The sequence below is a fragment of the Trematomus bernacchii genome, unplaced genomic scaffold (genome assembly GCF_902827165.1).
Source record: "Trematomus bernacchii unplaced genomic scaffold, fTreBer1.1, whole genome shotgun sequence".
Taxonomy (NCBI): domain Eukaryota; kingdom Metazoa; phylum Chordata; class Actinopteri; order Perciformes; family Nototheniidae; genus Trematomus; species Trematomus bernacchii.
Window position 1 is genome coordinate 48,951 of NW_022987895.1, and position 16,731 is coordinate 65,681.

A 16,731-nucleotide genomic window follows, 5' to 3' on the forward strand; every position below is an offset into this window, starting at 1 on the left:
GCCATGAATTACACATATGATGTTTGTCAATCTTAAAAAATCATTTCCATGTCAAAAAAAGTCACAGTTTGTCGTAAAACTGTTGAAATATAAGACTATGAAAAATACGCAACTAGAAAGACTACAAATCCCAGAGTCGCGTAAGTGATGTCACAATTGAGACACTACGATATACGTATAATACCGTATATATACGATCAGCGCCATATAGATATAATCTATCTATATGGCGCTGGCTAAGATAAGATAACTTTAACAAGATGCCTGTGTGCTTAGTTAGTACCAGGTTGTTATTATACCAGCAATGGGTCTTGCTCGTTCTTTCGCTTCCCGTCTGATGAAAGAGGAGTGTGTGGATCAAGTTAGCTAACTAGATAGTAGCTAGCACGTTAGTTAGCATTACAGCCTTGTCATTTTTATTAGCCTTAACATGAAGTAACATTAAGTAACCCAAAATGTTAAACAGTAAGAGTAGTAGTCATATTTCGTGAACCCTTTGAATAGTACTGTCACCGGTGTGATCATTCTATAATACACTATTTAAGCCCGGGGGAGAAATGCTAACGTCGGCGATCTTCTCTACTTCATGCTATCTGCACAAATGGTTGACATTAAACATTAAAACGACCAGGCAGTTCAAAGAGAATCAAAGGAAGGCAGGCAGGCAGCTTTGCATGACATTCTTCAGGACGTGTTTCATTGTAGTGATAGTGAGGGTAGTCTCTTGTGTTGACAAGACAGTAGTGACGGCCATCTTGGTGACGTGTGTTGTTGACCAGAGATGTAGTTCATTTAGCGTTTCACACAAACAAATGTGTTACTTCACAGTTTTACGACACTTTTTTTTTTTTTTTACTTGCAAAATTATCTTTTAAATTGACAAACATCATATGTGTAATTCGTGGCACAATTCAAACGGGATCGAAATAATAATAATTATTCAAATAATCTTTCTCTCTCCATTGACTTCAATGCATAACTTTTCCGAAATAAGGTCCCATGGGGCTCCACCGGAAGGGGAGGGACTTCGCCACTCTATACTGTTACGGGCCGTCTCCACGGCAGCGTTAAAAAAATCTTGGAGGTGGGCGTATCTGAGGCTTGGGGATTTTTTTGCGATCATCCAATCACATGAATCTCCCGCCCGCGACATATGAAGCCAAAAAGCCCGAAGTAAACTGGATATAAACTCCCCAAAACAGGCGAAAACATACCACTGTCTCTGCCACCTCCCTCCATGCCTGGCTCCTCCGGTTTATATCCCGGTAGGTCTGGTCATAAAGCACCGGGTGATTGATTCGCTACCGCTAATTTCTCCTCCATGTTTTGGAATATGAGGAAATGACCTGCGGTCTGTCTCTCCCAGCATACACACCGTTTGATTGGCTAGAGCTTGAACTGTCAGATTTGCGTACACGGGATTTGATTGGCTGACGCTTCCTCCTCAGCTTCAAAAGTTGAACATTGTTCAACTTTGGATCTTGAAAATCCTGAGAATCTCCGCTCGCCTGCCCACAATGCATTTCGGCGAAAGCGAAAAAAAGTGACGTCACCCCATTCAAAGTGAATGGGCAGAAGCGTTTCAAGATTTGTTAACGCTGCCGTGGAGACGGCCCGTTACTGGTACTGTATTTTGTAAATTGTGAAATGTCTCGTTTTGTATCTGTAATATAGTTTGTATGCATACTTCTTGAGTGAAATATAAAGATATTAAGCTGTCTTTGGCTCTTTGCTGTAACAATTGTAAATATCCCCTCTGTGGGACAAATAAAGGGATTTTGATTCTGATTTATATTGCGTTATAATTATGAGATAAAAGTAAAAACGTCATAAATCATGCTTCCTGCTCTAAAGTGTTCTTACCTTTGTCGTTGTTCTCTGAAGATGAGGAAGCAGAGAGGAAACGTTTTGAAATGCCAGTGGGGAGGGAGCATGGATGTATAATAAGGGGAGGGAGGGGCAGGATTCTCTTTAGTCACATGATTTCACAGAAACAAGGCTTGTTTGAGATGAGCTGCGGCTCGCCTCGAAAGTAGACGAGAATAGCCGATTGCAGCCGAGGGAGGTCTCAAAAAGCTCGCCTGAAGTCGGACAGCTCGGAGTCGGCTTCTTCTTCTTCTTCTTCTTCTTCTTCTTCTTCTCTCGGTTTTTGGCGGATTGCAAACAACTTTAAGGTGCATACCACCACCTACTGTACAAGAGTGTGTATCACCATATCATCCTATCACCACTTGTGGAATTATATCCTGTATTTACGTTGTTTTAAATTCTTCCAATCAATCCTGTTTCATAAACTACATGTCCCACAATGCATCTCGTTTTGTGACATGCGCACTGAAGAGACTTGCAATTATTTGCCCTGGACTTCTGCTTTCAGACATAGTTAATCACTAAGTTATTAGCTTATCCGATAATAATCCAATTCAGAGGCAATAATGTAATATAATACATTATTTTATATATATATATTATATATTTATACCGTTACAAGGTTACCCTTTGAGTGCAACCTTTATGAAAATGTGGCCCGCGATGAAATTGAGTTTGACACCCCTGATTTACAGTATCTTCTTGATATTTGCTATTCTATATTTCTATCATTGACCTTCTACTTTCCTCCTATTTTGTATATACTCTTAATATTTAAATGTTTTCATCAAATATAACACATTCAAAAGTGCTTTACAAAAATAAAAGACATTAAGAAAAAGGCATTTTAAAACAATCATTAAAAAGCAACACAATCTACCTGCATTGCAATTACTCTAAATGTGTAATAATGTGCTTTAACCAGTAGGAGGTGCGGGTTAAAAAGCTGTCAAGTTTACCGTGTTAACAAAATAAAACATACTGCTGTTTCTGGTTTAGTTTACGACGGATATATTCTGTTATTGTTTTGATATTTGTAACACAAAAGCGATGTAAAAAACCCACAGCAACACAGAAAAGATGGTCTTAACATGACCCAGCGGTCGAGTAGTTAATAAAAAACAATAATATCAAAACAAATTATTACTACTAACTTTATTGTGAAATTAAAACAGAACGGTAAAAGAATAGTTTCCGGTCTATTCTGAGGCCCGATCTCTGTAGATAAATAAAGAACTACGACAGATGTGTAATATTTAATGCAGCCAAACCATTTATTACAATGCATTCATGTGGTGACTTTCAAAGAGTAAAGCAAGCACTGCTGAATAAAGTATGATTTTATCTTTTACGAAACGTTTTTTTTCATATGAAATGCAGTTCGAGGTCAACCAATCACAGAGCTTGAGAACTAATCACGTGGGTTGCGGTCGAATAGAGTGGCGAAGTCCCTCCCACTTACTTCCGGGGTATGGGACCTTATTCCGGAAAAGTTATGCATTGAAGTCAATGGGGAGAGAAAACTTATCTTTCGATCCCGTTTGAATTGTGCCATTAATTACACATATGATGTTTGTCAATCTTAAAAAATAATTTCCATGTCAAAAAAGTCACAGTTTGTCGTAAAACTGTTGAAATATAAGACTATGAAAAATACGTAACTAGAAAGACTACAAATCCCAGAGTCGCGTAAGTGATGTCACAATTGTTTACCTCCACCATTCAGATAGCTAAGATCAGCGCCATATAGATATAATCTATCTATATGGCGCTGGCTAAGATAAGATAACTTTAACAAGATGCCTGTGTGCTTAGTACCAGGTTGTTATCATACCAGCAATGGGTCTTGCTCGTTCTTTTGCTTCCCGTCTGATGAAACGACCAGGAGTGGCTTGATCAAGTTAGCTACCTAGCTAGTAGCTAGCACGTTAGTTAGCATTACAGCCTTGTCATTTTTATTAGCCTTAACATGAAGTAACATTAAGTAACCCAAAATGTTAAACAGTAAGAGTAGTAGTCATATTTCGTGAACCCTTTGAAGAGTACTGTCACCGGTGTGATCATTCTATAATACACCATTTAATTCCGGGGGAGAAATGCTAACGCTAACGTTAGCATCGGCGATCTTTTCTACTTCATGCTATCTGCACAAATGGTTGGCATTAAACATTAAAACGACCAGGCAGTTCAGAGAGAATCAAAGGAAGGCAGGCAGGCAGCTTTGCATGACATTCTTCAGGACGTGTTTCATTGTGGTGATAGTGAGGGTAGTCAATCGTTTTGTTGACAAGACAGTAGTGACGGCCATCTTGGTGACGTGTGTGGTTGACCAGAGATGTAGTTCATTGAGCCTTTCACACAAACAAATGTGTTACTTCACAGTTTTACGACACATTTTAATTTTTTTGACTTGCAAAATTATCTTTTAAATTGACAAACATCATATGTGTAATTCGTGGCACAATTCAAACGGGATCGAAAGATAATCTTTCTCTCTCCATTGACTTCAATGCATAACTTTTCCGAAATAAGGTCCCATGGAGGTCCACCGGAAGGGGAGGGACTTCGCCACTCTATACTCCAAAAATCAGCTCCTAAGTTCTAACCCTATCGTCTATCCGTTGACCTCTGAGTGAAAGGTCACGGGGTTAAGGGATAGTGGATAGGAGAATTCAAAAGGACTTTGGAGAAGAGACTGCTGTACTTTAGAGAATCGACTGCACTTTCACTATCCGACGTGTTTATGATGCGCCAGCGGAGGGCATAAATGTGCGTCTGCTGCTGTGGGGAAACTATGGAAACTACAGTTTTCTATACAGCGGACTACAACAGGGATGTTTAATAAGAACGAGGGACTACTGTAAACTCATCTAGAGACTCTGCACCGTGCTCTGATGCTGTTGCTTTATGCTTTATGAACGGGGACAACAGAGAAACATATTCTTCATGACCAAAGTTGGAATTGAAATAAAAAAGGAAAGTGAAACTTATGCTCATCACCCTCTCCCTCCGGTCCACATTAATACAAATGATCCCAATACGTATGATTGTATGAAAAGATCTTAAAATCAATACAAATGTATTTATTATAAACGTTAGTCCTTAACATCTATCACTGTGTATATCACCATTCAAACATCTTTTAAAAGTTGAACAAACCCCACACAGCTCAGTAAAGACTGTGATGAAATGTTGACTTTATTTGATCATTTCAGTAAAAACTAACGTTCATATTTCTCTTTTTGATTATAATACTGATGAACGTTCAAAACAAAGCACTTTGGCAACTTACCACATACGTTTTAAAATGCTTAATAAGCACCGTAACTTTCATGATATCATTTCTCGTTCATAATCGGTTGTTTCTGTGAACGGCCGACTGTTGGGTGACGGCAAATGCCGCGGCCCGCGGACGCAAGGCATTGTGGGGCAGCATTTTCTCCTCTCCTTTCGGTTAGGGAGGTCCAGTGGTTCCTAAGCTAAAGGAGGTTATAAAGGAAGTTTGAAACCTCCTTTCCTTTCATCTAGAGAATTGGAACGGCACTTATCATGGCTGCCACTCATCTCATCTCATCTCATCTCATCTCATCTCATCTCATCTGATCTGATCTCATCTCATCTCATCTCCTCTCATCTCATTTGATCTCATCTCATCTCATCTCATCTGATCTCATCTCATCTCTTCACCCCAGGTGAGACCCTCCCATGGGACCCAGGTGAATAAAAGCAGCAGCCTCCATTGTTCTCCTCTCCTCTGAGCATTACAAATCAGCCTCCCACAAAACAACGTTCCTGTACGACTGCATTCTCAATAACACAACAACACAACTACTGGGTTATGTTTAGAAAAATATACAAATAAGGAAGTTAGTTATGTAAATGCAGTTAGTGACTTTAATCACAATTACATTTTCCATATGCCTCTTTAGTGGACAATTAGAGAAATATTCTTGATGGGTCAAAATCAGAATACAATAAGTAAAAGCAATCTTATTGATATTTATTTTTGATATTGAGGTAATCCAAAAGTAACAGAAAGTAATCAGGATACATTACTTTAACATTGGGGTAATTAGATTACGTTACTGATTACTGTTTTTAACAGGTAATTGGTATTGTAACAGATTAAACATTTTTAAGTAACCCTCCTAACCCTTCTTATAATCCCAAACTTTAAATTGGTCTATGTAGAAAGGATGTTGAGTCCTGTAGGCCAGTAGGAGCTGAGCTGAAGGCTCTTCAGTGAAACAGCTCAGTGTCAGTGTAGGAGGATGGCTGTATCTGAGCCCTTCTCACTTCATCCATGCACTTTAGGTCAGAGTATGAAGAGTTAAAAATAAATGCACCTCAGTCACATGATCAGAGTTCTTAGACCGGTTCTGACACACCCTGCATTTTCACTGATGACGTGTGTTCTGTATGTTAGTGATCTAAGATAACAATCAGACTGCTGCTCTTTCTACCTGAGAAACACTGACAACAGAACATGGAAATCTTTCTAAATTCATTCTGCTTTAACTCAGAGAGAAACACAATATTTCAAACAGATATTTAGAATCAGGATGAAGAAACGTGTCCAGATAAACAGAGACACAGCACAATGTGATCAGAGTGATCCTGATGATGAGACAGATTCCTCTGGGAGCATTCTCACCTGCTGAACTCTCTCCAGGTCCACTCACAGACTCTCTCCAGGTCCACTCACAGACTCTCTCCAGGTCCACTCACAGACTCTCTCCAGGTCCACTCACAGACTCTCTCCAGGTCCACTCACAGACTCTCTCCAGGTCCACTCACAGACTCTCTTCAGGTCCACTCACAGACTCTCTCCAGGTCCACTCACAGACTCTCTTCAGGTCCACTCACAGACTCTCTCCAGGTCCACTCACAGACTCTCTCCAGGTCCACTCACAGACTCTCTCCAGGTCCACTCACAGACTCTCTTCAGGTTCACTCACAGACTCTCTCAAGGTCCACTCACAGACTTGTTGTGGCGATCCAAGTACTCACACAACATGAAAGAATGAAACAGAGAGGAATCAATGAAACACAAACACAGAAATAGTTGAGATTAATCATTATTATTTAGTTGCGCACCACTAAACAATAATGGGGAAACATTACCTTGCTTCAAGAGCAACCAATCGCAGAAATGGTCCCACAAATATTCAGAAACACACGACACTTATAGGTTTCCTAAATGACACACGAACATGTTCCCTAATCATGTTTAACGCACACACATTGTCAGTTCTCCTAAACTTGAACGCACCAACATCAGAGCAACATGTAAGTTCCAGATGTCAAAAGGTCATTATCTCATGAAGTCTTTAGGAGCCTTGCAGGATATGAATTATCCAATTAACAAACTATATATATCGTCTGCACATGAGCGCACATACATTTCTTTACATTAACTAACACACCAACATCCTTATCGTTTCTTAGCTAATGCATGCTGGATATGAACCACTAACTAACAAGACTTTAACTGTATTATATCTGAGGAAGACCTCTCTTGGAGTTCCTCTGACCTTTGCCAATTTACTTAACATGGGTACATCTGCTGTTAATTGCAAAGACCATTGATAATTAGCAAAGAGACTCATGGGCCTCTTCCAATATCTGGAAACTGTAATTAAATCATAGTTATATTGAGAAGGTCCAAGACTTGACATAACATTCCCTCCTTTTATTAATTTAAGTTTCCAGATCATACAAAAAAACTCTTACAGATAACCTACTGAGTTCCGCCCTTCAAAGCCCAAAATGACTTTCTGAAAAATACTTATCAATGAATAATCATTTTACTCAAGGCAGAAGTCACAGGGTTACCTGTACTACTCACAAATAGCCAAAAAACCACCCTTTTGATTATAACACAAAAAGTGGAAGAAAAGACAATTTGCGCTAACCTCCTCTACTTAAATGGAAAATCATTTAAAAACCTCAGTATGCTTAAGAGGAAAAAATCAATTTGTCCCATTCAAGTTTAACAAACTTACATACATACATATTAACAAAATAACATTCAATTTAATACTTGATTATACATAAGGAAAAATCTTCCAAAACACTTATAGCAAGATGTAACTGGCGTACACTCTTTCTGCTTCTGTTATATTGTCCAGTGAACGCTTCTTCAGGTGGTGCACGTTCCGATCTCCATGCGTAGCCTTTAGATGGAATATCTATCTTAGCCTTCATGCTGTAATGTCCCATCTCATAGCAAAATCCCTTGATGACATCTGAAGCAACATCATTACCATTTGAATTGGACGGAACTGTAGTCAGAAAACTGAGACTTCTGTAAAAGAACAGTTTAACGGTAGATCTTCTTCTCTGGAGTTTGAGATTACTAATATACTTGGCTGTAAATCATCTCAGAAGTTTTGGGTTTTGTTCTTCGTGTTGACCCAAACCCATAAGACAATAGCAGTGGAAGAATAGCTGGAACTGAAGGTAGTCATCCAGCTGCCTTCATTGACACTCCAGTTTGCCTCCAGACGCAGCTCCTTAAACATCTGCCTCAGAATGATCCATCTTCCCTCCTCAAGATTGCAAGGGAAAGACAGCTTTGACCTGGGTAGAAAATAGCACTTGCATTCTGGGTTAACAGCCTAAAGTCAACCACTAGGTCTTAGAGTCTTACCTATAATTTTTAAACTTCTTGAAACCATGAAATGTTGTTTGTGTTGTGTTTTTACTTACCCACAATTTCCTAAGCACACAACAAACATATTCTGCAAAATTGTTCAGCCACGGTGCTGAAACCAATCAGATCCCAACTTCGAACATTACATTTAATCATACCTATCTTTAGCAGAACCCAATCAGGAGCTTAACCATGTAGGAAAAAAATTGTTTAGGCAACAAGTTGTTTCATTTTCCCTCTGGATCATGTGAGGGTTAAACAATTCACGTGAACAAGAACAATAAACCCATTATACCCCTCCTGGAAACATTGTCCTCCAAACCATAGAGACCATGTTTCCCCAAGTAAGATACCTCAGAGTACCCATCTGCTCATATATTGTTATTTCAAAGTCCTATGACTCATCATCAGGAAAACTTTCTCCTGTCAAAAAGAATCAACAATGTTAAATATCAAGTTACATAGTCATCAAGCCATGCAGGGATCATGCATAGTCAACACAAATACAAATTTCATGCACCATGTCTCACAATGGTTCAACTAATATGGCATAGTCAGAAATCCATTCTTCCAAAAGTAATGCGTATATCCCAAAATAAAATCACTCTGTCGGTGTGTCAGTGTTACTGTAACAGTCAGGAATTGACAAATCAATTCACATTCATTCAGTCTTTGCAAAGTCTAAGTCAGTCTCGAGATCTCATGTCCTTTAGTAGTGCACTTTGATATTCTACCAGCTGGAGTTTTTACTAGTGACATCATTGTGTTGATGTCAAACAATGCAACAAAGTTTTTCCCCGTGTTCGCAGCACAATTTTCTTCAGATGTTAAACAAACAAATTATCAATACACTTCATTAATGTACTGCCCCTAGGAAACACAAAGCCTGACAAATGTTCTTGCAAGGCATCCCTAAGTGAACCTGCAGATAACGGCCTTTTTAATTAATATTTCAATTAATTAATAATAATAATAATAGTCCTTTTTATTAATTTGTTTACCCTTAGAAGTGAACATATCTCATAATGTTACATCAGGATGTTAAACTAAGTGTTAGCCAAATCAATCATACCAAACCATTTTACAGTACCAGGTACTGAAGTAGATCAGTATTACTGTATCACATTTAACTGGTGATTGAACAAACAAAAGCCTCTTTGTTTACATCATGCAGACCACTAACACATTTTTCCAAGTTCAGCATCAGCCTTCGTTACTCTAAAATTACGTTTTAAATAGAAATAATAGAAACTGAACAAATATTCAATCTTCAGAAATGTCCTCAATAAATCTCTATCTAGTGAATAGCCAACATATTTAAAAAAAATGTCAGATATATAAAAAATAAACCTAAATACTCCTTTACTATCAAAGTCTAAAGCTAGACCTAAGGTGAACAGTTTTTTTAATAGACAATTTAAACTAAAAAACAAAACTGGACTCGTGTTTTTTTGTTATTTGTACTTCAAAATACATTAGTAAATACTTTGTGAAGTATTCACACTATAACTAACCCTTTCTAGGATATCAAATCCGTTCATCTTTAACCAGACACTATTTCCCTATTTACTTTCAGTTCATTATAACAATGGTATAACGACCACACATTTTACCCATAGCTAGTTTATATTTCAAGATGATTCTGTGTGATATAATAATCAGATGTCTTGTATGCAAAATAAAGGATATTAATAGTATTAATCTTTTCAGTATTCTAGACCATCGTTAAACAAGCAGCCTCTCTTCTTAAACACTAAACATAATGTTCTACACCACCCTCTGGAAAACTCTTGCACAGTTATGCTGTAAAATCATTGCATAATTTCTTCAGAGTCTGAACAGTCTGAGACAAGCCTGTCTCAAGATCTTGTCATAATGAGAACAGTCAGTGATTTGTTGTCCTCTGCAGCTGTAGTCAGTGGCAGGGTCCCCAAAAAGCTAGAAACGGCCCTGGTCAGTGGGCTCAAGGAAACTCTCTGGCATCTGGAGGGAAGGAAACTCTTGGATCAATGTGGTACAATCAGCAGACACACGTTGTCCTCTGGACAGTAGAAATCCCCAAAAACTGCAGTTCCTCTTCACACCACTGTTGCCTTGACAACAAGGGTTCATGTCCATCACAAGCAAAATGTCAAAACCTCCTCAGAGATGCGTTCTTTGCACACTTCTTCTGTTTCTGTAGTGAGCAACATTTCACCAAGACACTGATTCAGAGTACAACCCAAAGGTGGCGCATAACTATCCAGTGCTGCTGTAATCACAGCCAATCAGCTACTAGAGAAAAACTCAATTTAAATCTCTCCCCCAACGGCTTACAAAATGAAATGGCTGAGTGTCTATATGGTCAGGAATGCTGAAACATGTGAATGTTAAAACAAACTAATGGTGGTAGTTTACCCAGATTCTTTACTTCACCAAAAGTAGTACAACTACATTGTAAAATCTCTTTTGTCTGCTTTAAAATCTTCTTAAATTCGAAACCAAAAAGGTCTTCCTTCTCCACCATGATGCATTTTAACATCAAAGTTCATACAAACTGATGATTTATCTTTAAAACTATGAGAAATGATAGTTTTCATAAAACACTATTCTTCTTTACTTCAGTTCTAAGTCAAATGAGCAAAACAAGGAAACCTTCATTTAAACACTATAGATTCATCTTTTATCTACTTGCTTATTCTATTATTTTTCAAATTATTTATCTAAGTTGTGTTACAAGCAGGGTTAGGTTGTAATAATACAAAACATCAAGTAACTGTATTCAATCCGCGCTATATTTGAAAAACCCAAGTAATCTAATTTCAGTTAATGAATTATTGGTGGAAAAGTTTCCTCACAAAATGTAATCTTCATCACTAAAGCTAAAACCTAAAGAAATCATCACGGAACAGTTTTCTTTCCTTATCACTCAATTGTTTCAATAAAAACAAAAAAGCATCTCAACATCTCAACACTTTATTCCATCTAAGCATGAATGTTTATGACAGACACGCCATATATTCCAAGAATAAATATCTCTGGGCCCTAAAGAACAATCCATTAATCCAAAACGGTCTTCAATGATATCAATTGTGAACTTTCTTAACATTAATAGTAAATTCAACGTATGTTCTCTTTAGAACAAAGATAGGATAGTTGCAGCTGAAACTGGTTAATAGCAATTCTCTGTTAACCTAGATAAGCATGTTGTTCTTATATCTAGTAATATATATATATTTATATTTTATGTTACTCATAAAACAGTAAACCATAGGAACATTTTCCAGAATAGTAGTTAACTTTATATAACATTTACTCTCTCTAGACTCTTCAAAACATCTTAATTCTCCTGTCTCTCTCTTTCCTCACTGTGCCCTGCAGCTGCTCCTGTCCACAAGCTTCTCTCATCAATCACACTTGACCTCTTATGTTATCCAACAGTGTGAGAGGGCTTGAGCAAGCATCGTACAGAGCCTCTTTCATGCTTAAACATTAACAGCTTCCTTCTGACTGACAAACTTATAAAAACCTCCTGCTTATTACTTACTACTCTTTCTTCATAAACTTAAAAAATACAATTGTGGTGAATCGTTTGCGTTTTCAGTTTCCTATCTACTTTAAACAACCATCAAATGAGAGTTACTATTGTATGATAAATACAACTCCTAAATAATATTACAATATATATTTCTTACAGTGAGTTTGTTATTTCATGTTTAACAATTCTCCTCTTTCTATGTATTGTACTAGGTGGAAAAATCCACTATTATATTTAATTTGAATAAAACCTTTACCTTAATGTACTTCATATACTCAGTAAACCTCTTCTTACTTTGCCTTAACGTTACTGTATGTAATTAAGTTCCTTTGAAATATAAGTAACAATTCTTAGTCAAATGACAAATACCATGAAATTCACAATGCAATGCAATGGTAACAATCAGTTCTCAAAGACTATGTTTAAATAGCAACAAATCATTGTTTCTTATTTATTTCAATATATCTACTACTTCAAATCACACATTGATCTATTCATTTTCAATGTATTCACTCCAACTTCAGATCACTCGTTGATCTTTCACTCCTTGTTTTAAACAGAGAAACACAATGCAGCCTTCTTTCAGAGAAAAAACAAGCAGACACACTCCGGGCTGCTGCTCGACAATTAGAGCAGAATCAGGAGAAGGGGGGGGGAGATACTTTCACAGACAAAGACAGACACACCCCGGCTGGAATTCTCAGCCTTTTCAGAAGAAAGGGGGACATATTTCAAACTGCAGCTTCTTTGACCAATAAGAAATTAAAACTATGGTATACCAAAACATTTAGCGCTTTATCACAGACTCTACATTACGGTCTGACAAAACATGGAAAACTCCACTTTTGTATGTAGTGAATTCACAGAGTCGCCAGGCAAGTTTTATACTTTTAACTCCCTGAACTCAGATCGGGCTTATTAATCTCTTAATTACCGAACGGACCGGATGTGCACTTGGCTCGCAAAGCAAATCATATCCCCTCAGCCAAATGAATATCTGAACCTTAAGACAATCATTAGGATCTTCTCAGGCAGAATTCACGACTACGAGGTCAGATACAGTGATTCCTCCAGCATAACATGTCCTTACGGCTAGCAAAGATCATATCCCCTCAATCAAACCCTTAGCTTCTCAGGCAGATTACGAGGTCAGATAAAGTGATCTCTCCAGTATAAACATTTATCAACATAAAACAAGACCAACAAACAAAACAAACAATCAACAGATCTCAACCATAACTGTGCAAATATCTCAAATCCACTCCTCTGCATTTTCCTTTTAACCAATACAACTTCAAAAGTCATTTCATTCCAAATACGTTTTGCTTACTGTGAGTTGGTATTTCTTCTGTGGAAGTCTCAAGTCTGGTTTCTCAATTCCTTGAGTTTACCACAGCTTTCTATGTAGCTGCCTGATCAGGGTGAGTTGAGACCTCCAGGGAAAAACACAGCAACCTCCAGCATCAGCAATCTCGGTGGAACCTCCAAAATGTTGTGGCGATCCAAGTACTCACACAACATGAAAGAATGAAACAGAGAGGAATCAATGAAACACAAACACAGAAATAGTTGAGATTAATCATTATTATTTAGTTGCGCACCACTAAACAATAATGGGGAAACATTACCTTGCTTCAAGAGCAACCAATCGCAGAAATGGTCCCACAAATATTCAGAAACACACGACACTTATAGGTTTCCTAAATGACACACGAACATGTTCCCTAATCATGTTTAACGCACACACATTGTCAGTTCTCCTAAACTTGAACGCACCAACATCAGAGCAACATGTAAGTTCCAGATGTCAAAAGGTCATTATCTCATGAAGTCTTTAGGAGCCTTGCAGGATATGAATTATCCAATTAACAAACTATATATATCGTCTGCACATGAGCGCACATACATTTCTTTACATTAACTAACACACCAACATCCTTATCGTTTCTTAGCTAATGCATGCTGGATATGAACCACTAACTAACAAGACTTTAACTGTATTATATCTGAGGAAGACCTCTCTTGGAGTTCCTCTGACCTTTGCCAATTTACTTAACATGGGTACATCTGCTGTTAATTTCAAAGATCATTGATAATTAGCAAAGAGACTCATAGGCCTCTTCCAATATCTGGAAACTGTAATTAAATCATAGTTATATTGAGAAGGTCCAAGACTTGACATAACAGACTCTCTTCAGGTCCACTCACAGACTCTCTCCAGGTCCACTCACAGACTCTCTCCAGGTCCACTCACAGACTCTCTCCAGGTCCACTCACAGACTCTCTCCAGGTCCACTCACAGACTCTCTCCAGGTCCACTCACAGACTCTCTCCAGGTCCACTCACAGACTCTCTTCAGATCCACTCACAGACTCTCTCCAGGTCCACTCACAGACTCTCTCCAGGTCCACTCACAGACTCTCTCCAGGTCCACTCACAGACTCTCTCCAGGTCCACTCACAGACTCTCTCCAGGTCCACTCACAGACTCTCTCCAGGTCCACTCACAGACTCTCTCCAGGTCCACTCACAGACTCTCTCCAGGTCCACTCACAGACTCTCTCCAGGTCCACTCACAGACTCTCTTCAGGTCCACTCACAGACTCTCTTCATGTCCACTCACAGACTCTCTTCAGGTGTGGAGGAAACTCAGCTCGTCCTCGTCTGTCCTGTGTCTGCATGCATCTGATCTGAGGACGCCGTCACACCCTCATCAAAACACCTCAGAGTCACGGGGAAACCGGTGTATCAGGGACGAGCCGTCAGAGGAGGAAGAGCAACACCTGAGTTCAAATATAGTTACATATAGATAAAATAAATATTCCGATTTTTCCATTCATCCGTGATATACCTTTCATTTCTGAATCAGAATCAGAATACTTTGATTCCCACAGAGGGAACATTTAATTTTGAGTATTTATTCCATATCCTTGATATCAGATGGCAGCTGCCTACACTAGTTGGCTCTTTGATTTCACTTGTTAGATATATGGTCAAACTAGTTTGGCACTCTGCTTTACATAAAACATTACTAGTTAACTAGTGAATTGTTTCAAAGTCATACATGTTGACTAGTGCATTTTTGTACACATTACATGTTACATGTTAGACGCTTTTATCCAAAGTGACTTACATACATTCAATACTGTGGACAATCCCCACAGGAGCAATTTGGGGTGAAGTGTCTCAGGGACACAACGACATGCTGACTGCAGTGGGGTTTGAACCTGTGACCATCTGATCCCCAGACCAGGGCACTGCGCCACACGCCTCCTACACATCACTAGTAAACTAGTTGCACGTATATGTCAACTAGTTCATTGTGTTGAACTAGAGAGAAGAAAACCACATCTAGTGGGCTGAAAATATCCACTAATTTAGGAAAAAGCCATACATGTTGAATCAATATCTAACTAGTTGCATACAGTTGCTCACTAGTGCAAAAAAAGCCAAACTAGTTGAAGGAAAGGCCTTACATGTAAGAAAAATGTGTAACATGTACGGTCAAAGTCTAACATGTTTATAACAGAACCTGACTAGTGAGAACAAATGCCCTCATACCATATCCTTGATATCAGACGTACTCAGGGGTTAAATTGTGCCGGGGCTGTCCGGGGCTCAGCCCCGGCACATAGGACGATGCTCTGACGTCATCACCCTCGCTCATTTGTCATTTGTTTAAGCCATATGTTAAACCATCTCTCGTTCTTAATATAGACTTTATTTAGGGTCGATATGTGTTGACTTTACTTTAAAATAGCAGATCTCTGTGACAGGATATAGTTTTTCCGCTTAGTGAACGTGTGTCTCTGCTCCGATCAGGAGCACCGCGGCTCCTTCGTGCAGAGTCTGCAGCGGCGTGTGTGTGTGTGTGTGTGTGTGTGTGTGTGTGTGTGTGTGTGTGTGTGTGTGTGTGTGTGTGTGTGTGTGTGTGTGTGTGTGTGAAGAAATGTTTGAAAATGTAAAGTAAAATGCTTCAATCTGGTGCACTTTGAGCACACATTACTAGAGACTAGATCTAGGGGGTACAACTCTAAACACCCATATGAAAAAGATCGGTTTACATTTTAATAATCAAATATGTGAACATAACCAATAACCTACCATAGCCAATAACAAATAAATGTAACTTTTATTTTTGTTGTTCATTCATATCTTATTTTACCTAGTTAACATTTATTTATGCATATTTTTATATCTCTCAAGTTTTAAACGATATTTCTGGTTTACTGTCCTATAGTATACATTGAAATGATTTCAAACCTGTTTATCCAAATAATCATAAAGGAGTGCCTTGGAAATATTTGTTTACATAAATTGCATTTATCTCTCTCGCTCGCTCCCACGCCCACTTTGGCTGTGAGCTGCGGGCGCCTGATAAGCCAACACCCCCCACTTTCATCACTTACAGCGCCCATCGTACAGGGCAAATGAAAAGTGTAACCGGGGTGAAAAGGGTGTTACATTTACTTAATTATGAATGTTGTTACATCAAGGCCGAAAATTAGGATGAGCGCAAACAGTCAAAAAGGTTTTTTTCCCCCCCAGATCTGGCGCCCTAGGCGACCGCCTGTGTCGCCTATGCCAAAGACCGGCCCTGTACACCATGCTAAATGTATGTACAGTGAGATTTACTCCCATACTTTTGGCCATACTCACGCAGCCCTACAAATGAATTGAGATTTCCACAC